Source organism: Astatotilapia calliptera, chromosome 17 (genome assembly GCF_900246225.1).
Source record: "Astatotilapia calliptera chromosome 17, fAstCal1.2, whole genome shotgun sequence".
NCBI classification, from domain to species: domain Eukaryota; kingdom Metazoa; phylum Chordata; class Actinopteri; order Cichliformes; family Cichlidae; genus Astatotilapia; species Astatotilapia calliptera.
The window spans coordinates 8114247-8128734 of NC_039318.1; positions in this window are offsets into that span (position 1 = coordinate 8114247).

Here is a 14488-nt window from a genome sequence, read left to right on the forward strand (position 1 = left end):
TGCACATTAAAAAAAATATTTTATTTGGATTAAGTCATGAGAGATCTCACAGCACAAATGTGAAACATATTTTGTTTTCCGCTGTTCTTGTGCCAAAGTACTTGAGAGAAAAGAGCAGCTTGCAGCACCTATCATGTGTGTGCACACGCTTGTGAAGCACCAGACACTAATGCCCGAAGAGCGAAAGTCTGGGGAAATGCAACAGCGCTGCTGGACAACTGTGAAGAACATGATGAGATGTACTTGCTATTTTATTTAAAAGTGGGGGGAAAAATTAGATGTTATGCTGGACCATTGCTGGTTTATATACTAGGTTCTTACATTGTGTTCTTTTTTGTAGAGGCAATCTTTTGTGTCTTTTTTTTTAAGACAGCATACCTTTTCACATGCACCCTCACCATAGCACATTGACACAGACAGACTTTACCGATGAAAATCACAGTAATATGTGCCATTAGGTGTCCTTTCCTACAAGCCCCCCGATGCCTCTCTGAATTCCTGAATGCCTGCAGTCTCAGCATGAGTCTCTATTAGTCACCTTTATCTTCTTGGGGAACAGGGAGGGAAAAAAGCATTGAAAAGAATATGTCTAGCTCTCTCAGAACTATCCTATCCTGTCTCATAAAAAGATATCTCACCATGCAACTAAATTGCAAAGACAATTACATTTCAAGGTAAATTTATTTTCTCACTGGCAAAAAGGGTTTGGTAACCTGGCCCATAAAAGAATCAATGAACAAACAGCAACCAAAAACAAATCTAATTTAAATGATTCTGATCCAACTTTCAAATTTGTATCTTTGTGCACTTGTTTCCACCTGCTACATTTAGATTGCACCCTGGAAGTTCTGTTTTGACAACCTGAATGTGTGTACACGAATGCGGTCTTTCCTCACCTCCAGCCTTATTTCTTTCTGGTGAATTTTGCGTTCTGTTTCCTCAAAATGGAATTCAAGTGAAAGGTACACGATTTGGGCGCATTGAAGAAGATCCAGCACACATCACAGACTCATATGTGCAAGTGATCAGAACTAGACAGAAAGGGACGTGATGAAAGCTTTGCAGCACTTCGACACGTAAACTTAAAGGGTAGATCAGCCAAATTTAAATCAGGTATGGATTCTGATTTTTATAGTCAGTGTCACTGGATTTTATGATTGTACCTCTTACTCGGCTGTGAAAGAGTATTTGTCATTTTCTTGATTTATAAGATTTTTGCATATTTTTCACATTTAAATTTCAGATCATCAGACAAATGTAATATTAAACAAAGATAACCAGAGTAAATACAAAGTGCAGTCCTATCAAATGTATGATGTAATTTTTTTAAGAGAAAAAAAGATTTTTAAACCTACCAGATCCTGTCTGGAAAATTAATTGACCCTTACACCCAATAACTTGTTGTGTCACCCTTGGCAGCAACAACTGCAATCAAGCATTTGCGATAAGTAGCAATGAGTCTCTCACAACGCTGTGGAGGAATTTTGGCCTCCACTTCTTTTCAGAATTGTTTTAATTCAGCTACTTTGGAGCAGTTTCAAGTATGAACAGCCTGTTTAAAGTCATGCCAAAACATTTCAATCTGATTTAAGTCTGGACTTTCAGTAGGCCACTTTTTTTCTTACTTTTCTTTTATTAGCAATTCACAGCAGTTGCCGCTTTGTTTCAGACCATTGCCTTGTTGCATAACCCAAGTGTGCTTAGGTTTCAGCACACTCACTGATTGCTGTACATTATCCTTCAGGATTTTCTGGTAGAGACTAAAATTCATGGTTCCATCGATTACAGCAAGGCGTTAAGCAGCAAAATTGTCCCAGGCAATCACACTACCACCTCCATGTTTGACTGTGGGTATGATGTTCTTTTTTTATCAGAAATCAGAATACTTTGTTGATCCCTGGGGGAAATTATTTTTTTGTTACAGTGCTCCATTATAAACAAACATTAACAAGACAGACAATACGCTAACTAAGAATAGTACAATATATACATATATATATATACATACATAAAGTCGCTTATTAATAAATAGCTGAAAAAGAAACGTGTAGCTGTAGCAGTGAACAGTGTGTTAAGTGGATGCGTTGTACAGGGAGATGGCCACAGGCAGGAGCGATTTCCTGTGTCGTTCAGTGGTGCTTTTCGGTAATCTCAGTCTCTCACTGAACGTGCTCCTGTGACTGACCAGCATGTCATGGAGTGGGTGGGAGGTGTTATCCAACATTGTCTTTATCTTGGACAACATCCGCCTCTCCAAAACCACTTTGAGGGAGTCCAGCTCCATCCCCACAACATTGCTGGCCTTACGGATTAGTTTATTAAGTCTGTTGGCATCTGTGACCCTCAGCCTGTTCCCCCAGCATGCAACAGCATAGAGGATCGCACTGGCCACAACAGACTCATAGAATATCCTGAGCATTTTCTGGGAGATGTTGAAGGACCTCAGTCGCCTCAAAAAATAGAGAAGACTCTGGCCCTTTCTGTAAAGTGCTGTGGTGTTTTTAGCCCAGTCCAGTTTACTGTCAATGTGTACTCCAAGGTATTTATAGTCCTCCACAATGTCAACACTGACCCCCTGGATTGAAACAGGGGTCAAGTGTTTCCTGGTCTTCCTGAAGTCCACTATCAGTTCCTTGGTCTTTGCCACGTTGAGCTGCAGATGATTCTGCTCACACCACATGACAAAGGAGTCGACCACAGCCCGGTACTCTGTCTCATCATCCCTGCTGATGCATCCAACCACCGCAGAGTCATCAGAAAACATCTGAAGATGGAGGTCTCTGTGCAGTGGCTGAAGTCTGTGGTGTAGCGGGTGAAGAGGAAGGGGGAGAGGACAGTCCCCTGTGGTGCCCCTGTGTTGCTGATTACCTTGTCAGACACACACTGTGGGAGACGTACATATTGTGGTCTTCCTGTCAGGTAATCAACAATCCAGGACACCAGAGAAGCATCCACCTGCATCGCTGCTAACTTATCACCCAGGAGGGTCGGCCTGATGGTATTGAAAGCACTAGAAAAGTCAAAAAACATGACCCTCACAGTGCTCGTCGGTTGGTCCAGATGGGTGTAGACACGATTGAGCAGGTAGATGATGGCGTCCTCAGTTCCGAGACGAGGCTGATAAGCGAATTGAAGGGGATCCAGATGTGGTCGTACTATGGGTCGCAGCTGGTCCAGGATGAGCCTTTCCAGGGTCTTCATGATGTGGGAGGTCAGTAATCCTGGGCGCCACTGGGACGTGGTGTCTTTGGTACAGGGACGAGGCATGATGTCTTCCACATCACTGGTACCCTTTGCAGACTCACAGTCAGCATAAACAGTTTATGAAAGACTCCACACAGCTGGGGGGCACAGGTCTTGAGGACGAGGGGACTCACTCCATCTGGTCCAGCAGACTTGCCTGAGTGAAGTCTCCTCATTTGCATCTCAACCTGGTATTGAGTGAAGGTGATGGGTGGGGGAGCGGTGTCAGGAATCTCACAGGAGGCAACATGTGAAGAGAGAGGCTGGCACAGTGGTGTGGCTCTGGATTCCAGGCTGACTACAGGTGAGGTTGTGGGGATGGGAGCAGACACTGTGGTGTCGAATCTATTGAAAAACAGATTCAACTCGTTAGCTCTATTCTCACCTCCCTCAGCTCCCCTGCTGTTGGTTGGCCTGAATCCAGTGATGGTCTTCATGCCCCTCCACACCTCTCTCATGCTGTTCTGCTGGAGTTTCCACTCCAGCTGTAATTGTCCTTAGCCTCTCTGATCTTGTCCTTTAGTAACACCTGGACCTTCCTCACCTCCTCTTTATTGCCCCCTCTGAAAGCCCTCTTCTTGTTGTTGAGGAGGGCTTTGATGTCCTTAGTCACCCACGGCTTGTTATTTGGGTAACAATGAACAGTCTGAGCTGGAACAATGGAGTCTGTGCAGAAAGTTATGTAGTCTGTGATACACTCAGTAAGCCCATTGATGTCCTCGGCGTGAGGCTCACAGAGTGTTTCCCAGTTGGTCACCTCGAAACAGCCCTGTAGTTCCGCTAAGGCTTCCTCTGACCACCTCCTAACGCTCCTTGTGGTCACAGGTTCCCTCCTCACAATTGGCACATAGCGGGGGGTGAGGTGAATCAGGTTATGATCTGACCTACCAAGTGGGGGGGAGGGAGGAGGAGCTGTATGCATCCTTGACATTAGCATACAGTAGGTCTAGAATTTTTTTCTCCCCTGGTCGGACAGTCCACATATTGTCTGAATGTTGGTAGTGTATTGTCCAGTGATACATGGTTGAAGTCACCCGAGATTACAATATAGGCACTCGGGTGCTGAGTCTGTAACCGGCCTACGGCAAAGTGGATAGTGTCACATGCAGCTGTGGGGTTAGCAGAGGGGGGAACATAAACAGCCATCAAGATGACGTGAGAGAATTCCATGGGCAAATAATACGGCCTGAGTCCAACAGCACACAGTTGAATGTCCGGGCAACAAATCCTTTCTTTGATTGTTATGTTGGCAGGGTTACACCACCGGTTGTTAACTAAAACAGCAAGCCCACCTCCTTTCCGCTTACCGCTAGCAATGCTGTCCCTGTCCGCCCGAACAGTGTGGAAGCCTTCCACGGAAGCATTCTCGTTGGGAATGTCCTGGTGCATCCATGATTCAATGAAACACATCAGGCTACACTCTCGGTATTCCCTCTGACTCCGTACCAGTGCTGAGAGCTCGTCGATTTTATTCGATAACGATTGCACATCGGGCGACCGTGGCTCAGGGGGTTGGGAAGCGTATCTGTAACCGGAAGGTCGCCGGTTCGATCCCTGGGCTCTCTGTCCTGGTCGTTGTGTCCTTGGGCAAGACACTTTACCTTACTTGCCTACTGGTGTTGGCCAGAGGGGCCGATAGCGCGATATGGCAGCCTCGCTTCTGTCAGTCTGCCCCAGGGCAGCTGTGGCTACAACCGTAGCTTGCCTCCACCAGTGTGTGAATGTGAGAGTGAATGAATAGTGGCATTGTAAAGCGCTTTGGGTGCCTTGAAAAGCGCTATATAAATCCAATCCATTATTATTTCCCATTACGATAGACGGCAGACACGGTTTATACCTCCTCCTCGCTTTGAGCCTCCGCTGTCTCACCGTCTCCTTCTTTCTTCTCTTCTGTCCTTGACCTCTGCATCCCCGATGTGTTTTCCTCCAAATTTCAGCTGGTGCTTCTGCAGGTCTAGCCAGCGAGCCGGCCGGCATCAGGGCGATCAGCTGATCTCTGGAGTAAACAGTCCGTTGAGTGTAGGAGATGTGCCGCAGTCCCGTTCCTTGATAAAAGTAATAGTTCCACGGCCACCAGAAGAACAAAAACTCTCAATCCACATGATTGAGTAAAAGATAATAAACGGATGAAAATACAAGTCAGAGAAAAAAAAATGACATACTGTTAGTTTTACCCTAGACTTTTATCTATTTATTTATTTTGTCATTCCATATAACATTTTCCCAAAGATCTTAAGGATCTTATCATCAATTTTTTTTTTTTTTTTTTACAAATGTGAGATGAGTCTTTGGGTTCTCTTTGGTCAGCAGTGATTTTCTCCTTATTACTCTTCCATCTAGGCCCTTTTTTTGCCCAGTCTCTGTATTGTTGTTGAATAACTGAGGCAAATGAGGCCTAAAGTTCTTTGGATGTTGTTCTGGGTTCTTTTTTGACCTCCTGGATGAGTCGTTGATGCACTCTTGGAGCAATATTAGTAGACTGGCCACTCCTTGGAAAGTTCACAACTGTTCCAAGTTTTGATAACTGGATTGTATGGATAGTTTTTTGCCTTGAATAAGTAAATCATAATATGGGCATTTTTTATTTACTTGGGGTATCTTTGTCTGTAAATTGTATGCACATTTGTTTGATGATCTGAAATATTGTGTGACACAAGTGTGACAAATATGCAAGAAAGTAAGAAATCAGGAAGGGACCACAAGAGTTCATAAGGTTGTCATCCAGGAAGCAAGGATTTGACACCTATCCATCCATCCAATTCAAGGTCGTAGGGGGCTGAAGCCTATCCCAGCTGCCATAGAGTGAGAGGCGGGGTGCACCCTGGAGGGGCCACATGTTTATCAATCCATTGCATGATTGATGGACATGCCAGCCAGTGGACACAATGACATCTTGCTGTAAGGTGACAGGACTAGCCATTGCACCACTTTGCCACTTTTGGCCTTTTGTTTTCTCTCTCTGATTAATTTTGTTTGCATTTTAATGTTTGGTTTTGTTACTGTTGTCACTGTTATGATTACTACTAGGTTAGATTTGAGGAGAAAGAAGGTAGATTTGCAATCAACACACTAGCAAAGTTAACTATAACTGTATTCAAAGCTTCTCTAGTTACTGAATTAATAGTGTGGTGAGTCCTCTAAAAATATATATAAATAAAGCCAAAAGAAAGAGAATTAAGCAAACAAAGTTGTATACTAAGATCTCTACAATGACTGTAGGTTTACTGAAATAAATGAAGCAAATCACGATAAGTATACAGGTTATTTCAGCAGCTCTGTGTGATATGCAGACTTTGCACACTTTGTGTTTCAGCATCAAACAATAGATCAAGGCAATCCTTTGCAGGAAAGTTCATAGTGGGGGATAGACAGACAGGGGAACAGAGTGAAACAGTGTGAGAAGCTTACTGGCAGTGATGGTGGTGCCAGATGGGAGAGGAAAGAGCTGCCCAGGAGAAGCGCCAGTAAGCGCAGACAAGTGGTGCCAACCCAACTGTGTCTAACAGGAGGTCCAGCTATTTAATCAAACCCAGCACTGAAACCGCACTAGTGCCAGATGCAATTCAAATCCTTATATAACCCAAGCGCCAATTAGTTTTGTAAAGATTTCCCACCACACCCTCTGTCAAGGATCTTAGAATAGCTGCCCCTTATTATAATGTGTGTAATAAACCGAACCTTCATAGGGTGGGAGACACATGAGAAATGATGGATTTCAGAATTATGGGAGACAGGACGTAGACAAAAGAGTTGAAGAACCACACAGTGCTATATTTACATGGTAGGCGCTCTTTACTGTGTCCGCATTAAGTGTGAAATTCGACCATTTGTCCTTCAATTAATCTGAGACTGAATTGCCTCGATTCTAATGTCCCGTCATGTAGGTGATTAAGCTGCCAATACTGCCACCCACACACACAGAGACACAAACCTAGCAAAGGAAGCTAATGTTAACTAATAAAAAGGCTATTGTTAAGGCACCACTTTGATATAGCTGATGAAATCATCTAGTGCAGCTCTGTGGGGGATGAAGGGACAGTCCGGAGGAGGGGATGGGTTGTTTGAGCCAGAAATAACTGAAAATACTTTGATTAAATTCAGAGGTGAGAGATTTTCATCAGCGTGATACAACTCAGTGGGGGTGTCAGTGTAATAGTAGGGGCTGGGAGTCTCTGCTGTTGACAGAAAGGACACAGTGCTTGTCAGCAAAGTCATCTTCTCCATGCACAACATCTGTACTGATTTTGTGCTGCTCCGTTAGCAGGTCATTAATCTAAACCTGGACCACTCCTTATCGCGCAGAGCGACAGGTACTCTCACACTGTGTACAGAGAATGAAAAATAGATATCAGATTTTATTTTTTTTTCTGCTGCATTTGTCTCTGTTCCCTCTCTCTTCACGGGCCCTATTTTTGTCAGCCACCTCCTCTTTCTGCTTCTACGAGGCCATTTGAATCTGACATGCTTGTGCGCCCGGATCTTTTAAGCAGTCTAAAACCGAAATACCTCTTCCTGGAAGAGCACCATGCTTCTTGACCCCTTTTCAGCCTCGGCACTGGATCGATGCACAGTGGTGCTGATGCTGTGGCATTTCCACAAGGAGATGGATGTTGTGGGGTCTATAAGGCAACATGGTGACATTTACATGAGGAAGAATGGATGCTGTTCGGCCAGGAAGGAAAGAAAAGAGGTGGGAGCAGAGCAGTGGGACAGCGTTATCACCCCATCCACACTGATGCTCCTTGACAGTCATTTTGCCCCTCCTGCTGAGGTACTTAGATGCTACATGGAATGCTCTCTGTACACCATCTGCAATTCCAGCCTGCAAAGGATTCAAGGTGAAGACATTTGTCAGTGCACTGCAACCAACATTGGAGGGGGGTTAATGAATGCATTTAAATAAAGATTAAACTTTTTTTTTTCCCAGTCAATCAGAGCCGTAATCCGATTCATACTCAAGCCTGCCTGCTGTCATGTGCAAAGAGGGTTTTTATAAAAGAGGACAGGATGTGCTGGGGGAATGAGTGCAAAAGAACTCAGAGCTGAGCCCGCCAGTCTTGAAGTTATTCAATCAAAAATGAGTACATTTCATATTATGAAGACCATATTGAATACAGGCCAAGGTGTGCTGTCCACAGAAAATGTTTCAAAGGACAGGAAATGATTACTAAAATGTGCTATGTTGTGTCAGGGCAGCCTGCTGCTGAGTGCACCAGATAACAGCTGCTTTCTGTTGAGAAAGTTTTACTCAAAGTAAAAACAGGTAAACTTCTATACTTAAATTCAGAATTTTTCAACTAATGGGAGTCATCATAATCCTCGCATCCCAGTGGTTAAAATTACATTTAAATGCATCAGTCTCATAGTCACACTTTAAACGCCTTAGTGTTTCATGGTTAGTTAAAGAAAGTGTGCTCAGCCAGAAACTTTTCTCTTAAAAAACAGTACTGATGTGCGATAGCAATGAGACTTCATAGGATTATAAAGGATTTGGTTCATCCACACCCAGGAATTTTCCAGACTGCACCATGGAAATGATCGTTTTAGTTTTGTGCAGCTCAAACATTAATCCAATATACTGGAGCATCTGTCTCATTTACTGATTGCAGATATTCTGCTCTGTCTTATGTGGGAGTTTATTGGAAGGAGCAAACTCTTTGAAATCACTCACGCTGCTTCCAATTGTCATTGGACAAAAATGGAGTGAAATCGGGTTTTGGGTGACTGATTGACTCTCCGAGTCATTCTTGTAAAGGAATCAAAGTGGCATTCAAAGACTGAGACATTTACAACATATACACATTGAATTTAAGGTGTTGATTTGGCTTCCAAATTCTCCAGATGTCAATCCAGTTGAGCATCTGTGTGATGTGATGGACAAAGAAGTTCGATCCATGGAGGCTCCACCTCACAAATTATGGAACTTCATTTATTGCCAACATTGTGATGCACGGTAACACTGAACACCTTCAAGGGTCTAGTGGAGTCCTTGGACTGACATTATGACTGATCAATATCTATCTATCCATCCATCCGCATACTAATTTACATTTTATTTTAAATAATTTACTGAATCTGACTCACCTTTGTCAATTTCTGCATCACATTAATTACTAAAAGAAGCATCTTCAGGTGTTGGTACACAATTACCTTGTATAATGTATGCGTTTATTATCTATTTGGAATTCTAACAATTACAACAGACTTATAAAGACTTGATAATTCCTTCTAAACGCTACAGCCACATAAGAGAAGCTATATTCCAACAATGGAGCTGCTTGTGCAATCTACGATTCCATTCTAATTAGCTCACAGGCATAATGTACTTGTCTTTCTGGCTGAGGCTTTAACACATCACTGAGTCCAGTTGGTTGCTTTTTTTTCACTATTATTGAATAGTCGCTTCAGCTCCATATTCCACTAAGCTTCTAAAGAAGCACAGTGGGAGTTTTTTTTTTTTTTAAATTGAAAAACTGTAATCTGTGCCAGAGAGAATTTCCATATCTGGTATTCTGTTGGTTCAGAAACTGCTTGCCCTATCTCTGAACTGGCCAGCAAGCGTAGGATTTTAACAGTTTCAGTTCAGGCAGGCGCCTGGCTATGATGCTGCACTTCTGTCTGGCCAATGTTTGCTGGTGCATTAGTGATGACTGTGTTTACAATCTCAAACGGTTAAAGGCCCATCTGGGCTGTGTTTTAAAAAAGCTGAATAATTTGTTGACTTGTTCATTTCAACTTGTGTCTTCTGCTAAAGCATGTTTTGCTCACTAAATATGAACACACCACTAACGAGTACAGATGCAGGGAATGATTGCAGATCTTATTCTGCAAGTTTGAGTTTTCTTTGACAGAGCAATTGGGTGTGTTTTAGCCGTATGCTAAGTAGGTACATTTTCAGAAGACCGCAATCTCATACATGCAGTTTTGCCTTGCAGTTCTTTTTAAGCTTTCCTGTTTGGGTTTGCTAAATAGGCGAAACTTTTACAAGGATTGGTAGAAAGTAGCTCTTGCTCTTACCCTTGAACAGGTCTTCCTTATAGCCCCCTTTAACTGGAATTCATACATGTGATGACAGACATTAACAACTCTAAATGCAAAGCTGTTTTCTATGCTTGGTGTTACATGTACTACTGATTCTGCATCATGGTATTGAGGTCTCCAAAATATATGAACATCTGACCTCATTGTGCTTAGACCGAGCATCTGCAAACTTCCCTGCTGCTACAAAAACATACATATCACTCATATAAAACAATGCTGAGACTGCAGTAAATGCCTATTGAAAGGCTGCTCCTTTGTGCTGTGTGACACATAACATCTGCAAGTCATTCGACACATTGCAGAATTATCTCTCTCCCTCTCCAGAGATGAGTTGTGCCCTGAAGACAAACTGCAGTGATGAATCTCCATAATTGTCTCCCTCCTTCACAGTTGCTGGGGAAGTGGGGGCCGTGTTCTCTAGGCAAGCAAAAGTAGCCACAGCTGTCTGAATAAATGCAGCAGCACTTTTCAAACTCGGAGCAGGAGACCAGTGTTTCTGAGGAAGCCCATATGCCTGGTTGCTTGACAGGTAACCTCGCAAACGACTCCCGAAGCAGGTTTTATACCAGAAGAAGTTTGGGGTGTATAGACATTTTCATTTTCATTGTAGGTAATACCGCTGCTTCTATGCCTCTAAGTGCTGAATCTTTAATAGCCATAAGAGTTTAGGTAAATGATAACTATATAGTCAAAGCATGAAATGTGACTTCTAATAAGAATATTTTAAGGCTATCAGTGGAGAATTATTTTTAGTTTTACTGTTGTTTTTTGAATGTGTGTCAGTTTTGCTTGTCTCATGCACTTGCTTAAGGATGGCCAAGTTTGTTTTTGTTTTTTTTCACATGATTAATAGTCTGCTCACATTTTTCCACTTAACTGTGTGCAGGACATATGCTAATCCACAGCAAAAGGTAACAAAGGAACTTGGCAGCAGGCAAACATGAATGTAAATAATGCAGAATAGAGCAGGGCGATATGGCCAAAAATATTTATCATGATATATATTTGAAAATTTGCGATAACGATATAACTGACGACATAATTGATGCGAGACAAAATACAACTCCACAACATTACTAGCGCAAAAAGACAACCTTCCATTTATTTTCACTTAAACAAGAAGCTGGTTTTTATGTACATTAAAGCTTTATAAAAATGTAACAGTGCAAATGCAAATTCCTTGCTGAAAGTTTAACCCAAAGGCATTTCCAGTAGAAATGGGCTGACATATCCTGAGCATAACCATGTATAATATCCACTGAAGTTAAAAAGAGGTGCTTTGCAACATTAAACTGCAGTGTGCAGTACGTATTTTTCGGACCATAAGGTGCACGGGATTATAAGGCACATTAAGCGAAACAAAGCAGTCAGATAAATCAAACTTTATTAAACTCATTCTTCTTGCTTCCTCCACTTCTGTACCATTGATTCATTAATGGTGAATTCTCTGGCAGCTGCTCTATTCCCATGTTGTTGCAGTATATTAATGACTAACCTCGTATTGTGGATGGATTATCTCAGTTGTTCTCCTGACTGAAGTTTAGTCCGTTTACAGCATCCTGCCATGCGATTGCATTTGTCTCTAACCATGAGGAACGTTCACGTTAACTTTTATAAGTGGAAAAGTGTTAGTGTTCGTCCTCCAGCTTCACTGTTTATGTTATGCTAACGTAGCTGTGTCGCTAGCGATCACATAGCACATCATTATATACCAATTAGCCCAACTTCAGTAACCCTACAAACGTCACTGCTGTTTAGTTTCCTGTCTTCATTTATGTTGGAAGTGATAACAGAGCTGTATGTTTGAATTTTTTCAGAAATCTCTCAGTCAGAACATGCAATATCATGCTTAGGTAACTAGCGAAACTAGCGAGCTAACTTCCGCTAGCTTCCTGCTAACTTCTAACTCCGTTAAATGTAATAAATTTTGTTTTCATGGATGCCTGGAAGTTAAACTTCATAGTTACACCTGGTAAAGCAGCAATGCTGATCGTTTTATTAAAGATGAAAGAATTGAGACAGTTTTTAACGCTCAGTGATGCTGCAGTGTTGTTTGACCTGAAGTCAAATATACGGAGTTTAGGACCCAGATTACTCCCAGATTTAAGAGCATCTTAGTCCGACAAATACGGCAATAACGACGGCCGCTTGCATGTTCTGCAAAAAAATGTGCTTTGTCGTGTATCTGACGGACAAACACCAAACCAGTTCCACATCACTGAAGTTGCACCATTTTTACAAACCAGTTCTGGTTCATCTGTTTCACTCAACAATCGGCCATGTGCGTATGAAAACAAAGGCACTGCGCATGCGCGTTTTACTCATATTCTATCGCGATATTTCATTTTCCTATCGTTGCCTAACATTATACCGGTATTACCGTGAACGGTATAATATGGCCCAGCCCTAATGCAGAATTCAAACTGAGGTACGATAGGCTTTGCTAATATTTCACATGGGAAAAAAGGACACACAAAAGATTAGAGAAACAAACATCAGGGTTTCAGTTAGTGCAATTAAACAGTCACTGACATTTTCCCCTGAAATATCAGCGTTAAAGCTGAATTTAATTGCATGGTTACCTCAAATGCATCTAAGATACATGAAGTTTCTTTCTCAAGATGTGTGAATAATGAATGGATATTATATTGCCACTGCTGTGCAGAAGTATACACACTGACCCCACAGTCAAATAGTTCTTGCCATTATAACATAGTGGTAATAATACACCTGGGAAAACCTGAATGACTTTGAAATCACATAGAAATGCTGATATGGACTCTGTGTGAATGGTCATCAGCATCACTCCAGAGCTGTTCTATCAGCAGCCATCAGGTCCGTTTGATGAGCTCCTCGCGTGTGAAGGTAATGTGTGCCATGGCGGCAATGTCCTTTCATTCCTCATTTCACTTTAAAGCACTCTGCTTGTTGGCTCATCCTGATGAAGTTTGGATTTCATTCCTCCCTCTGCACAATTCCAATCTGTCTCAGTCAGGAAGAACCACATGTCCTGCTTGTATTCTTGGATAAAATATCTATTTGTACTTTAATTTATCTGTTTGTCAGTTCTCTTCAAGGTGTTTGTGCACTTAACGTGATGCAAAAGAGTGCAAAGAGAATTTCTTTTTTTTTTTTTGTCTAAATATGCCGTGCTTAGTCATAACAACACCAAGAAAGAAAAGCATAAAATGTTCTAGTTGTTATCCAGTCGTTCTTGTTTTTCTTAAAGTCTCTCTGTGGTACTCTTACTCTTGTTCATATTTGCTGTGGTTAAAGATGCATTGTAGGGAATGATGATCTTATTTTCCACTTGTGTGACTCTGCTGAGACAGCCCTCTCTGCAAATTCCCAAAGCTTGCAGCTTCAAATACATACACATAAACACACACTCCCAGGCTGTGTGCATAGATTAGAAAACAAATACAGAATGACGTAGACACACATAGCAGACCACACGCACTCACATACAATCAAGTATACACATATAGACTTGTGTATGTGTTCAAAGACAAGTCTTTGGCTTTGAACACTCTTTAATTCCATGTAAATACCATGCGTTTCATCGATAAGTAAGTCAGATGACAAGGTCTGAGAATGAGTTGTAAGAAACTAAAAGGCCAAGAACCATTTATTTCAGCCCACACAACTCACCTGAAGTTGCAACTCCATGATTTAAAAGACAAAAGTATACTCAAACTAAATAAAGGCTAAAAAGAGCTAAAACTTCATTCTCAACAACATTTTAGCTAGCTAGTCATAAAGGAAAGACGAAATGTTTAGTGTAATCTTCTACCTAAAGTTGAACTTTGACACATGATTTACCATGTTAAAGTGAAATCTGTAAAGCAGCCAGTTTAATTAACCCATGCATATATTTGTGATTGTCTTGTCCATCCATCGATTCTCTTCGGCTCATCCTTATCAGGGTTGCAGCAGGGCTGGGGACTATCCCAGCTATCACAGGGTGAGGGGCAGGGTACAGGCTAGACAGGTCGCCAGTTTTGTGGAGGGCTAACACAGAAAAACAGACAATCATTCACACCTATGGGCAATTTAGAATAACCAGTTAACCTGACCCTAATTAACCTGACCTAACTAATTGCACATCTTTGGCCTATGAGAGGACACCAAAGTACCAAAAGAGAGAGTTCTACCCATGCAAACACGGGCAGAACATCCTCATCTTGTGAGAATTGATATTTCT